This window comes from Equus quagga, chromosome 14, assembly GCF_021613505.1.
Source record: "Equus quagga isolate Etosha38 chromosome 14, UCLA_HA_Equagga_1.0, whole genome shotgun sequence".
NCBI lineage: Eukaryota > Metazoa > Chordata > Mammalia > Perissodactyla > Equidae > Equus > Equus quagga.
The window spans coordinates 74559824-74573032 of NC_060280.1; the positions used below are offsets into that span (position 1 = coordinate 74559824).

At 50.6% G+C, this 13209-nt stretch overlaps 1 long non-coding RNA gene across 1 annotated transcript; it reads right to left on the minus strand.

Moving 5' to 3' along the window:
- Positions 1-636: 636 nt before the first annotated feature.
- LOC124225461 (uncharacterized) lies at positions 637-11228 on the minus strand. The gene is made up of 3 exons (XR_006885081.1): positions 10990-11228; positions 10579-10777; positions 637-746 (listed from the first exon to the last, which is right to left on the minus strand). It is a non-coding gene; the product is annotated as an uncharacterized LOC124225461 (long non-coding RNA).
- Positions 11229-13209: the final 1981 nt, after the last annotated feature.

Sequence of the window (13209 nt, forward strand, 5' to 3'; positions counted from 1 at the left end):
GCATTAATACAAGAAGCTGACACTCCTGGGACATGTGTTGCATTTTCTGTGGCTCTGGAAGCTCAGAGGGTCATGTCCAGCTGGGAACTGAACTGTGCACTGGCCAGCCCCACATGAGCATCTTGCTGGGAGGGCTCTGTCCTGGCCTGAGTGTTAAAGGTCCCTCTTTCCCTGGGCAGGGTGGTTGCTTCTGTCAAATTAGACGGAAATAAGATATCATAGTTTCTACAAGCTCAACATTAACACATTAGTGGCTTTTGTTACCAGACTCATTAAGTCAAGAGAAGAGATATGAACACACTTTGTGAGACGATGATCTGGGGTCAGATAGCAGTGGTGCTGTTTCCCCACGACACTCGCAGTGGACATCCACCCCTGCCCACGAGGGTGGGTTGTCCCCCTTAACCCTCTGTCTCCAGCTTCACTCGTCCCCCACACACCACCCTGTCATCCACATTTCTCTCATGCTTTTTTTTTTTTTTGAGGAAGATTAGCCCTGATCTAACTGCTGCCAATCCTCTTTTTGCTGAGGAAGACTGGCCCTGAGCTAACATCCGTGCCCATCTTCCTCTACTTTATATATGGGATGCCTACCACAGCATGGCATGCCAAGCAGTTCCATGTTGGCACCCGGGATCCGAACCAGCAAACCCTGGGCCGTCAAAGCACAACTGCACACTTAACCGCTGCGCCACCGGGCCAGCCCCTCTCATGCTTTTTTCTTCACCTGAAAACACTCCAGCATCCTAAAAGAAAAATGAAAGGCTCTACTTCACCCACACATCCATTAACTGTGAAACAGCCACCTACTGTGTGCACCTCAGCTGTGGTGGGGATACGACGCCAGAAGTCACAAACAGCAAAGAAGAACAGTAAGGTCAAGGAGGGGACAGGGTCCAGTGGTTGGGGGCCTGAGAGGCAGTATCTGGGGAAGAGCAGATGGCACATAGGAAGGGCAGCCCACAGTGGCTGGTACCCAGGGAGCCAGGGCAGAGTGGGCGACTGAGGCACCAGCTGCTTCCAGGCAAGGCGAGTGGGTCCTTACCTTCACAATGATCCTGAGTTAAAGTTTGCAAAGGGCTCTCACGGCAGAGTTGAGAGGAATGGGGGCCGAGAGCAGAGGCAGAAGTATAGTCGGGAGGATGTTGGGGTGGCTGGGTGTGGGCATCGGGAGGAGTCCTGGGGTCATAGCAGCTGGGGGACAGGGAGACACATCGAAGAGGAAACAGACATCCAAGGGGAGAGGCTGCCGGCCCAGCTCAGGGGAGGTCAGGCTGGGGACGGGAATCCTTGCCGCACCACTGGACACCTCTCCCAGGAGCCTCAGGAGTGGTTTGTGCCCTCTGCCTCCGCCTCCTCAACTCCCACTCTCCCCTCCACTTTCTGCCATCTGGCCACCACCCCAGCCACTGCCAAAGGGCCAAATCCAGACACCTCTCAGACCACATGGTCCCGGGCCTTCTGGGAGCACTCAGCACAGAAGCCACAGCTCCGTGGTTTTGAGGCTTTTCTCCAGCGACTCGGCAGCCCCTCAGGCTGCACTGTTCCTTGGCATTTATTTAGTGGCATCTGGTAATATCCCAAGTGTGCTGTGTCCCACAGAACATCATCTGGAAAGCCCTCAGTTTGTGCCTCTGAAATCTTCTCCATTAACATCTATGTTCTAGGCAACCCAGGAAGGTGGGTGAAGCCAGCTGTCTACCTCACTTGGCCCCCAATAGCCTAGCACTGATTTCCTGCGCCCGCCTTTTCCAGGTGAAGGGGGTGCTGTTTTCACCGCACACAGCCCCATGCTCACTGCTAACATGCACAGTCCTCGGAGGCCAGGCCGCCGAAGGTCTGCTCGGTCCCCCTGCCTCCTCAGCCAGCTGACATCCTCTCATTCAGTCATGACTTCCTGACCCTCCTTCCGCTTGCACCCACCTGCCCCTCCTTCGGGGTTGGATTAAGTGCCTGCTCTGTACTTAGCCCACCATTCCACAAATAAAAGCAGAGAGGTACTTTTTTACCACTGCTTGGTGCTGGGTCCTTCAAGATGCTTCAGTAAATACTGTGACTGAATTTCCTACTGGCGTATTTCTCCTTGAGGACAAGTAGTATATTTTACTCATCTTTCTAGCTCCAGCACCATAGTAGCTGCCCAATAAATACATTTGTCTGACAAATATTTATTCTACCTATTGTATACACACCCAGCTCCTAAGCTCTCAGGAACTGAAATATGAACTACTTAGATAAATTCGTTTGTACATGAATAAACAAGGACTGGGACAGGGAAAGGGCTCTTGAGTCTAATGTTGAACAAAAATCATTGGGGAAAGACACAGTCACTGTCTTGGAGGGGACCTGTCCAATCATTCAGATCGTAGAGCTAGATATGAGAGCAAAACCTGTAAACTGTTAGGAGAAAACATAGGAGGCAACCTTCATAACTTTGCGTCAGTCAATGGCTTTTTAGATATCAAAAGTACAAGTGACAAAAACAAATCAGATTTCATCAAAATTAAAAATCTTTGTACTGCAAATGAGACTATCAAGAAAGTGCAAAGACAACCTAGAGAATGGGAGAAAATATTTGCAAACTCATATATTTGATAAGGTACTTGTATCTAGAATATACAAAGAATACTTACAATTCAACAATAAAAAGGTAAATAAATCATAAATGGGCAAAGGATTTGAATAGACATTTCTCCAAAGAAGATACACAAATGGCCAATAAGCATGTGAAAAGATACTCAGCATCTTTAGTCATTAGGGAAATGCAAGTCAACCACAATAAGGTATTACTTCACAATCACTAGGATGACCGTAATCAAAAAGACATACAATAAGAAGAGTTGGTGACACGGGGAAATTGAAACCCTCACACATTGCTGGTGGGAATGTAAAATGATGTGACAGGTTTTGGCAGTTCCTCAAAAAGATAAACATATGGCCCAGTGATTCTAGGTATATACCCAAGAGAACTGAAAACATGTCCATACAAAAATTTGTGCACAAATGTTCATAGCAGCATTACTCATAATAGCCCCCAAGAGGAAGAAACCCAAATGTCCACCAACAGAAGAAGGGAAAAATAAAAGGTGGGCTATCCCTACAATGGAATATTTAGCCATAAAAAGGAATGGAGTACTGATATGTGCTACAACATGGGTAAACTGGAAAACATGCTAAGAAAGAAGCCATTCACAAAAAAACACAAATTGCGAAATTTTGTTTATAGGAATTGTCCAGAATAGGTAAATCTATGAAGACAGAAAGTAGATTACTGGTTGCTTAAAACTGGGGAAGGAGGGACAATGGGGAGTGACTGTTAATGGGTATGGGGCTTCTTTTAGAGAGGATAGAAATGTTCTAAAATTAGACTGTGGTGATGTTTGAACGACTCTGTGAATATACTAAAAAACAATTCACTTTGGATGGATGAATGTGAGTTATATTTCACTAAACTTATTTTTTTAAATTATGGATTCTGTCAAATCCTGGGGTGCTTTAACTCTGAGAATGTATCCTGAGAATTTCCTTGTACAGGAATTTTAGAGGGTTATTTCTTACTTCATTCAACAGATATCCGGTACCCTAGTGAGCACTAGAATGTAAAGGTGAACAAAAACAGACCAGATGTCTGACCTCTAGGAGTTTAGAGTCAAAAAGATCAATGAGAAAGTGAAACTGCGGTAAATCTTCCTGAAATAGGGACACAGGAGCAAATAATAGGAAGATCTGATCCGACCATGGAGGTCAGGGAGCCCTGTTTTTCCTGAGGTCTGCAGGCAGAGTAGGGGCTCACTTCTCTGCAGAAAGCGGGGATGTGTTTCAGGGGGAAGATGCAGCACAAGGTGGCCCAGGAGGTAGTGTGCGAGGAGAGGATGGGGTGGAGAGGACGAGAGGAAGCCTGGAGCAAGGCGAGAGCAGAGAGGAGCTGGATCACGCAGAACCTTAAAGCCCACAGTAACAGTTTTGTGTTCATCCCCAGAGGGTCGGCAAGTCCTTACTAATTGTACATGAGGGAGTGAATGCGATCTGACATCACTTTGAAGAGGTCACTCTGCCTGTTAACTCCTTCCTGGGGCCTTCTGTTGGCCTGGGTGGGCATCAGCATCTCAACCACTCCATTACAAGAAGCAGACCATGTGCACCAGTGAGCACCCAGGAGCCAGGGGCAGCAGTAGATGGAGGTGGCCATGGTGGAAGAGGGACACCTGCTTCTAATTTCCAGGAATTTTTATGTCTTTCCTCATGAACACAAACAGCCTTTTGAATACTTTTGAGGATATTATAATATTTATTTTTGAGTCTTTTTCCGATTGCTCTATTAACTCTGTTTCTTCAGGTATTAGCTCTTTTTATTGCATTTTTGGTTTCATGGTGTGTTTCCTCAAATACAGGATGATTCTCTCTCTCTGTGTTTCTGAGGATCCTCATTCACTTGTGGATGCAGCTTGCTGACAGGGACTGTGTGGGAAAGGCAAGTTCTAATAATAGTGGAAAGGTTGTGCTGGTAGTTTACAGTAAGGGGTTCATTAGCTGCCAGGTCACTTCCCAGCCTCCAGCCCCAGAGCCCAGGTGTCCACTTCATCCTGAGGGCAGACGCCACTCTCGTCTGTTACTCAGCCCAATCAGAAACTGGCCGAGCTGCTGGAAGAACAGTGTCCTGATGAGTCACCCAGTGACTGCCCCTGAGCCTCTCCTGGCCCCTCTATCCCCCTGGGACATCCCCTCCACTTTCATGGGAGTTCTCTCTTGCACCTACTTTAGATAAGGTTCCCTCTAGACTTATCTCTCTATAAAGGTGGCCCTGTCTGCTTTCCCTCTCTCAGGACTTTCTCACAGTTTCTAGCATCCTGATGGCAATTTCTCACTTCCCAGTGCACTGACAGTTTAGTAAAGTACACTTATTTTTTCTTCAGCCATTCCAAGAGATTTTGATTGATAGGAGAGACAGATGCCGTAATAAACATAACTTAAGTTTCCCTTAATGATGTAGAAAAAAGTTTAGAATGCTGTGGATCTTCCAGATCACCATTATGAAGATCAATTATAGAGAGTGGCATGCTCTGCAGGAAATTGGATGGCACCAAGAAGAAAACGTTATGCCAATAATCACAAGTTCACAGGAGCTATACTAATGTTCTTGTATAGACAAGGTTTCTTTGCAACATGTGACTTTACTATTTTCCAGGATAAAACTGTTTATTCTATGTCAGTACACTGAGAACACAGGCTCACAATGAAGACCTTGTACAGCTGCTTGAGCAGATTCAAATTATCTTTTAAGAGAGAGAAAAAAACCACTTTCTAACTGCATTAGCCACACACGTTTAGGCTTTTGTGTCATCAAGAATATAATTCAGGGGCCGGCCCGGTGGCGCAGCAGTTAAGTTCGCACGTTTCGCTTCGGTGGCCCAGGCTTCACCCATTCGGATCCCAGGTGCCGACATGGCACCGCTTGGCAAGCCATGCTGTGGTAGGCGTCCCACATATAAAGTAGAGGAAGATGGGTGGATGTTAGCTCAGGGCCAGTCTTCCTCAGCAAAAAGAGGAGGATTGGCAGCAGATGTTAGCTCAGGGCTAATCTTCCTCAAAAAAAAAAAAATATATATATATATATATATATATAAAATTCAATCTCCTAAAATATAAATATTTTAATAGAACATGTTTAACCTCTGCCCATATGGTACCTAATGCATTTTGTCTTGTATTTTTGGTGTAAATTAATACCTGCATCCTAGGAGACTATGACTCAGATAACTAGATAATTTGTCATCCAAATGAGAACACTTTGAGAATAAAAGTAGATGCTGTTCATCATGACTCCCAGAAAACAGGCATAAATTGGGACTGTTTCAGAGAAACCTGGATGGATGATCACCCTGAACAAGCCCCAGTGCCTTGCCAACATTTGATGGGAAGAGTCTGCTATGTATGTTACACATTCATTCCTCCCAATCACCCTTCCACCAGTGAGATTAGGTAAATGAATGGAGAGCAAGCATTTCTGTGCAGGGCCAGACCAAGAAAGGTGAAAATGTCCTTGCGGTTATAGTCCTATTGAATCTCATGAGGGAATAGCTTTATAATTTGAATTATCTACTTATTTAAATAAAAGGTTGTCAAATGGGAAAATTGTCACCATCTTTTTAGCCATACCTCAGGGCCGCAACATGGAGACAGCTTCCTTATCTTTCATTCCTTTGTATCACAGAGTTTTGAGTTTAGAGCTCTTGTGCATTATCTCATTGCATCCTTGAGATGAATTCATCAAGGCAAGTCTTATTACATTTCCAATTTACTGAACAGGGACCACGATGTGCAGAGAAGTTAGATGTTTTTTTTCAATCTGATGGGAAAACATATATTATTGTCATGCCTATTTTCATTTCTCTGATCTTTTAGTGCAAGTATTTTTTTTTCATGTCAATTCATCCTTTCTGTTTTGTGAATTGCCTATGAATGTCCTTGCCCATATTTTTGTTAGGATGTTCATTTTTATTTTCTCTGATGTTTAATTTTTGCTTTTTATCAGAGCAATAAGTATATCTAATTTAAAAGTCAAATAGGGCTCTCGGGATTGTGGGGAAAACTAGCAGTGTCCTGCCCTATTCTTCCTCTCTCAACTCATCTGGCTTCCTAGTGGCAATCCTTTCAGCTTTTATCTGTTTCTTCTGATATTTATCTTCATATTTATAAATAATATTCTTTAATTTCTACTTCTTGATTACTTTGAATATTATATACGGACTTATTCTGATGGAACATAACAAATTAGCACTTGTACTAAACACCCACCCGCCTCACCCCAGGCACAAACCCTTCTCCCTTCTTTTTTCTTTTTGAGGAAGATTAGCTCTGAGCGAACATCTGCTGCCAATCCTCCTCTTTTTGCTGAGGAAAACTGGCCCTGAGCTCACATCCATGCCCATCTTCCTCTACTTTATATGTGGGATGCCTACCACAGCGTGGCTTGCCAAATGGTGCCATGTCGGCACCCGGGATCTGAATGGGCGAACCCTGGGCCACAGAAGCAGAACATGTGCACTTAACTGCTGTGCCACCAGACGGCCCCCCTTCTCCCTTCTAGTGCAGTTACGCTTTCTGATCACGTTGATATTTAATGTTGATATTAGCATGACTATGGAAACACTGTTCACTCATGAGCTATGCAGTGTAGTACAATTATATTTCCCTTCTGGTACAACATTTTGTTCTTCCAGGAGTTAGCACTTGCCCATCTGCTCATTAGCTTCATTTTCTATGTCCTCTTACTAATTCTTCCCAAGCTCTCTGTCGGAGCTGAAGACTCCTCTCAATGTGTTATCTATTGATTCCTTTTCTTTTCACCTTTCGATCTTCCTGCCCAACCTGGCCAACCTGGTCTGCAGACCCATCACACAACTGCCATGCTGGGACTTCTCTCCATCACCATCCAGTGAATTCTCGTCATCTCTCCCCATGTTGGTTCTTTGTTTCCCAGGTTCTATGTCTATTTTTTGGTTTGTTTGTTTGTTTGTTTGCCTTTGTTTTCTAATTATAATGTTGCATATCCTTCAGCAGCATCCTGAGAAAAGTGGACGAAAAGTAAAATCTTGAATCTTGGCGTGTCTGAAAATGTATCATGAGGGAAGATCATACCCTCTTCTTGCCCACCAAACGAGCCAGCCCATGCAGAGCAGGCGGACAGGGACACTGTCAGAGGTCCCAGGACTGCTGCACCCACTGCACCAGGAGGTGGTCTATGTGTGTGCTGAGGAGGAGGAAGGGGGTGACGCTCTAGGGCTGGGACCAAAGGGGAGGCATTCCAAGTTTCAGATCCAAGGGACAACGTGACCAGAGGTTTTGGCAGCAGCACACAGGGTCAGCTGGAGCTCGGGTCAGCAAACATTGTCTGTAAGGGTGAGACACTACATATTCTAGGCTGGGTGGGCCACACAGTCTCTGTTATAGCTCCTCAGTTCTGTCTTTGCAGCAAAAGCAGCCACAGTACGCCAATGAGCAGGTGTGGCTGTGTTCACAGAAAACTTATTTACAGAACCGGGTGGCGGTCCACCCACCATGCTGACCCTGAACTAGAGGAGGAGAACCAGAGGAGGAAGGCCCAGTTCAGAATCCCCCGCAGCAGGCCCAGCAGAAGCAGGGAGGGTCTGAGCTAGCAGAGGGGGCATGAAAAGGCTCAGGGAAGCACAGTCCCGAGGGAAACAGTCCACAGAGTTCAGTGATCAAGGACTGGACAAAGCTGGAGAGCAACAACAGGGCTTCTATCCTGTATCCAGTGGAAGGTGGGGACAAACTGGTCTGGGGCAGACTCAGGCCAGGATTTCCGGGCTTACCAAGAGAGAAATAAAGATGTTCTGTAAGGGGGAGGTGCCAGTCCTGAGTCCGGGACACTGCCAGGCCTGGGTCCCGGAGTCCTGCCCTCAGGCCAATGCCCTCTGCCCAGCTCAGAGGGGAGCTACACACACCAGGCCATGAAATGAGGGGGCCAAGCTCCCTCCCAGGGTCCCCTCCGGGGAGGATCCAGAGAGCAGAGCCTGGACCCCAAGAAGCCTGCCTAGAAAGGGCAGTGGAGTTCCAGGGTTCCCTCGGTTTCCCAGGGCTCCCAGAGAGTAGGGCATGTGCCTGAGGCCTGCCCAGGGATGTAGAGGCCCACCTGGCCGGGCACACGCGGCCCACACGGCTCCCCTGGGGGTGCACACCCATGTGCAGACTGAGGCAACAGCTGTTTCCAAGCTCAGGGCTACCCGCAGCTCTCCAGCTGCCCCTCTGCCTGCCCTCTAAGGGCTTGTGATAAAGGCTTGGGATGGGACACACAGGGGCAGGTGGGTGCACAAGGGCCTGGGCCTGCTCTAGGTGACTTCCAGTCCACCTGGTGGTGGTGGGGATCCAGTCCTTGGGGGTGCCAAGGCCCACCCTGCACCACCTACTGGTCTCCCCAAGACCATGCTCTGTCTACCCTAGACACTTCCACCTCCCCCTTCCTGCCTGTGAGGACCACACAGGAAGCTGCTGGCTTTGGCAGCTTTACTCCTCGACTCTCTGCTCTCATCAGCTTTCTCTGGGCCCCAAGGACAACCAGGTACATGTAACCCCGCTCCAATAACCAGGCCTGGGTGTTCTCTCAACCTGGCCCACCTGAACCATCTCCCACAGACACTGCCCTGGGGGTGAGAGGTAGCAGAGACCCCAAGGCTTTGCTGAGGCTCCAGGTGCCAGATGATTCCAGATGCTGCCCAGCCTGAGCCCCAGTCCTCCCCTCCCCAACCTGGCCCACATCGCTCCACCAGCAAACTGCCAGCATGCCCTGGGTCATCAGGGACCCATGAGAAGGCAGCCCCTTGTCTCCCTGGGGTGGATACTCCCAAATCCCTGCCCCTCCCTGGAACCCAGAGAGGGCTTGGCTCCTGCACCCCCGTCCCTCCCCTCCTGACGGTGGGCCAAGGGGCACAGGGAAATTCTCCAGCAGGTAGGACTCAGGCCCCCTGGAGGATTCCAGAGCCAGAACCTGGCCAGCCTGCTGGGGACTTCCATGTCCTCTGTTAAGGACATTCTTTCCAGGCCCTGGGCTCCACCTGGGGTCTTGGTCAGAGCATAGTCCTCGTGCATTTGCCTCAGGCTGGGGTGGGCAGCTGCCCAGACATGTTCTTCCGTGTGACCTTGGGCAGCAGTAACATATGTGTCTGGATATACAGCCTCCCCACCCTATGGCTCCCAGGAGCCCAGTGAGCAGGTTCCAGGGCGTTGGGCTGGGGGGGCACCAAGGAGACATATAGAAGGTCCCAAAGGACCCAATGTCCACCAACTCAGCCCCTCCACCCTCCTCCCATCCCAGCCCTCCACACCCAGAGGGCTGCCACCAGGAAGGGGCTGGTGCTCACAAGCTGAGCAAGTATGGGCCCAAGAGGTGCTGTGGCCTTGTCTGGGGTTCTAGGGAGTCAGATCATCTGCCCCCTGCACTCCTCATTCCATGGATGAGGCCCAGAGCTTGGAGGGGACCTGCCCCAGGAACCCAGCACAGAGCAGCTGCGACAGCTCCTCGTGTCAGGCTGCTTTCTCCATTGCCTTGGACTCTGGCTGCACAGACCCCAGTGCGGGGCAGCTGAGAGGGCAGGGAGGGTGCTGGCAGGGGGAGGAGGGCTGGGAGCCAGGCAGGGCCGGAGGCGACCAAAGCCAGTGTGATGCACAGCTGGTAAGCGGGGAGCTGCTGGGAACACTGGAGACAGAGCCCGGGAGGGGGTTCTCCAGCCCCAGCCCCAGCCCTAGCCTCAGCCCTACTGCACCAGTGGCCTGCGTGTGTGTGTCTCTACACAAAACTAGCTTCTGCAGTCCCTAGGCAGCACCCTGCCGAGGCTGGAGCTGAAGGGTGGAATTCTCCCCTAAGGCCCTGCCCTGGTCCTGCTAGGACTTCATCCATGAGGCCCCAAGGCAGAGCCTTCACCCTTCAAAGCCCCTCAAGCAGGAGAGAGTGGCTACAGGCCTCAGGAATGGGCCAGTGAGTGGGTGCCAGGGCCACCCTGGCAATGGTGTCCAGTTCCCAGCAGCAGCAGTGGGGACAGGCGCTGGGCCCCTCTAAGGTACCTGGGCAGCCGGATGTGGGGGTGGGGAAGGCAGTTCTGTCTGCTCAGGGTCGGCAGTCCCCTTTGGGGCCTTTGCTGCAGATGAGGACAGCAGGTTGGGGCTCCAGCCACCATCCTCCAAAGTGTAGCCCAGGGTCTGGGCAGGCCGGCAGCCCTCCTCTTCATACTTGGTCCTCCAGTAGAAATGGGCTTCTCCATCCCTGTACAGCAGCAGCAGGTCACAGAAGAAGGTGATCTGGGAGAGGCAGGGCAGACCCATGGCCTGGCCCCCAACCTGCCATCCTGCCACTTCCCCAGCCCTCAGCCCAAGACTCAATGTCAGCACAGGGGTCTTGGGTGTGCACTTGGGGGTCAGGTTGGGGGGGTGGACAAGCTTGTCAGCAGCTAGAGGGAGCCACATTGGCCGACTCACCACACCCAGCTGAGCCGCTCCGGTGCCCAGCGTGATGGTTGTGGGGATGAACCCAAACTTCTCTGCTTGAGAGAGACCTGGGCTGAGCCTCTCTGGCTGTGGCTGTTGCCCCCTCCCACCCCCTCACTCCTGCCCAGCCCCACCCCCCCGGGCTGGCCTCACCTGTCCAGTGACAAGGATGTTGAAGTGGCTTCCTAGAACTTGAGCAGGCTCTGGGCCTTCACGCCTCAGGCCTCCCACCTGTGAATGTCTGTCCTGGGGGCAGGAGTCTAGTGGCCTGCTCTGCCCAGTCCTCACAGGCCTCCATCTTACTCATCTATTAACTCCATCCCCCTAGCCTGAGTCCTGGGTCTCAGTCTTGTGTCATTGCCGAGGACACAGGGGACAAGCAAGCTGGGAGCTGCCTCTCAGAAGTTCCCTGCCTGCTGAGGGGACAGGGGCAGAAGAGTCCCTAAACAGACACCGGCACTGAGGTGGGGGAGGTGGGGGAAGACCGAGGGAAGACTTCCTGCCGGTAGACCCTCAGGCTGGATTCCCAGGGCTCAGGAAGGAGTTCTGGGCAGAGAGAGTGCAGAGGGGAGGGGAGTAGGGTGTGGGCAGGTACAGCCCCACAGGCTGCAAAGGACTGGGGAGGCCAGCGAAGCCAGGCCAGGCACGGCCCAGCAGGCAGTGTCACAGGGCATCACCTCCAGGCCTGGTGGCTTTGTGCATACATGTATAAGCATGATGAGGTGACATGAGGGGGCAGAAGGATGGGACAGGTCTGCTTAGGAGACTCAAAGACATGACAGTACATACAACTCAAGATGCTTGAGTGCATCCTGGATCAGAAAATAAATTGATTTAGGACTCTTATTGGTACAGCTGGGGAAATTTAAATAGTAGGTTTATCTGCCAATGTTAAATTTCTTAAGTGTGACAACAGGACAGCAGTCACACAGGGGAGGTCCTCCTTCTCAGGACAGCATTGAGAGGGGTGAGTGTCCAGATATCTGCCACCTACTTCCCAATGGTTTCCTTTGAAATCTATCTAAATATATCCAGCTCACTCTAGAGAGGGAGAGAGAACGCAAATGGGGAAAAATGGTAAAAAACAAAACAAAACAAACCCAACAGTGGTGAACCCAGATGAAAGCTATGTGGGTTTTCATGGTACTAATCTTTGATCTTTTCTATAGATTCTTGTAATTTTTTAGATAAAACCTAAAGGGAAAAGTAAAAAGAAAGCCCCGTGTGCCGTGGAGGGAGATGCTGGTGGGACTTTGTTGGGGGTAGACTGTGAGAAGTGGACGGAGGACAGCATGGGGCCACCTGCTCTGCCTCGCTGTCCCTACCTAGGTCCTGAGTCTGCCCTCTTCTCCACTCTGGCTGGGTCACCATCTCCTCTGACCGGACCCCATGGTGACCACACAGGGCCCCACCTCTGCCCTCATCCACCTCCCTCCAGCAGCCCGATTGGTCTATCCCAATGCACAGACCATCGAGTGCCCCTCCCTTGAGCCCATCTGTGTCTCCCACTGCTGCTGTGATCCACTTCAGCTCCTGAGAGGGCCTCACAGGGCCCTGTGATCGAGGGCGAACCCCTTCCTGACCCAGTTCAAATCTAGGAACAACCCCACTCAGCAGTGGGGAACCCTGGAGGTGCCCCAACTCACACATCTCAGGGCTTTTGCCCACACAGCCCCTGCTGCCTGGACATCCTCAAGATCCCCCTCCAGCCTCACATCCTGCAGGAAACCCTTCCTGAGGCCCCGGGTTGGCTGACGTGCCTCCCTGGGTCTCCTAGCTGCAGCTTCTACCCCATCGCAGGCTGTCCACCTGGCTGGGCTGTCTGTGCAGGAGCTCCCTGAGGTGGGGAGGGTGGAGTTTTGCAGGCCTGGCCCAGGTAGGGAGGCTTGGCAGGTGTTTGCTGGAGGCTGTGACACTACAAAGACACAGTACATGTGCTGGGAGGGACCAGACAACCAGGACCCAAGAGGAGCTGGCAGGAACTCTGCTATTCTCAGGAAGCAGGCTTGTTGGGTCTGATGAATTACCCAGCACTGGCACTTTCCAGGGAAGGGCCAGAAGCCCGGACATGGGCAAAGAGGATCACACGGATTCCAGAAAATGCAGAACAATGGCCCTAGCACAATTTCAGGACAGTCTACAAACCGAACATTAAATGGATGTCTTCTGAGCATTTTGAAAGGGAAGGACATCGTGTGTGTTTCCGAATGC